This window comes from Sinocyclocheilus rhinocerous, unplaced genomic scaffold, assembly GCF_001515625.1.
Source record: "Sinocyclocheilus rhinocerous isolate Xijiao unplaced genomic scaffold, SAMN03320098_v1.1 scaffold2396, whole genome shotgun sequence".
Taxonomy (NCBI): Eukaryota; Metazoa; Chordata; class Actinopteri; order Cypriniformes; family Cyprinidae; genus Sinocyclocheilus; species Sinocyclocheilus rhinocerous.
This window is the reverse complement of record NW_015639517.1, coordinates 45022-45832: the sequence shown is the minus strand read 5'-3', so window position 1 is coordinate 45832 and position 811 is coordinate 45022. Positions and strand designations below refer to the sequence as shown.

Here is an 811-nt window from a genome sequence, read left to right as displayed (position 1 = left end):
AACAAAATTATATAACGTACATTAATTTTGTTAAAAAAGTACCCGTATCATAGAAAGTGTCTCTTATTATATGATGCTTCCTCTAGATTATTCAACAGCTCTAAAGATTTTTCCTGTTACAACAAATCTAATACTGTTTGAAGCTTTATAACATTCAGTCTCATTAATGAAGAATAAACACCAACCTGTTAGTTCTTCAGTATCTTCAGTGTGTTTGATTCTGCAGGGTTCTGGATCTCCCATCTTCTCTCTGTCCTCTTTAATAAACTCAGTCTTTGCAGATTTCAGCTCTTCCTGATGATTAGATGCTTGTCTTCACTTGTGAACTGATGGAGATATTCCAGCTATTATTGCTGAACTGTTGAAGGTTGTTATTGTTCTTATTGCTTTATTGCTTGGCTTGCTTAGTTGGGGACACTTCATTTCCAGCGATATCGTTGACTTGATTGCAAATGATTGCAAAGATACTATTTAAACTGAGCTGGATGTTGACATCACTGAATTCAATGATGAACTGTCTTTAACTGAAAAATTAGTGTTTACTATTGTCATTTTTGCATTATTGACACACTATTTTACTAATTAATGATGTTCAGTTGCTTTGACACAATCTGTATTGTTAAAAGCGCTATATAAATAAAGGTGACTTGACTTGACAGTTAAGCGATTTTTCATAATCGAAATCAAGTCACTTCAATAGGAATCAGCGTGATCAGAATTTTTTCGCGTGAGGCGAAATATTTCCCCACATCGGGTTCAAGGGTTATGTGGGTTTACCATGTTGACCAACAGAAAGCTGATTGGTTCAAAA

At 34.4% G+C, this 811-nt stretch overlaps 1 long non-coding RNA gene across 1 annotated transcript in view; it reads left to right on the top strand.

Moving 5' to 3' along the window:
* The first annotated feature begins 277 nt into the window (after window positions 1-277).
* Window positions 278-811, top strand: part of LOC107751308 (uncharacterized) — a 21863-nt gene continuing 21329 nt past the window's right edge. Inside the window, exon 1 of the long non-coding RNA XR_001641229.1 lies at window positions 278-370. This is a non-coding gene — a long non-coding RNA (uncharacterized LOC107751308). The remainder of the gene's footprint in view (window positions 371-811) is intronic.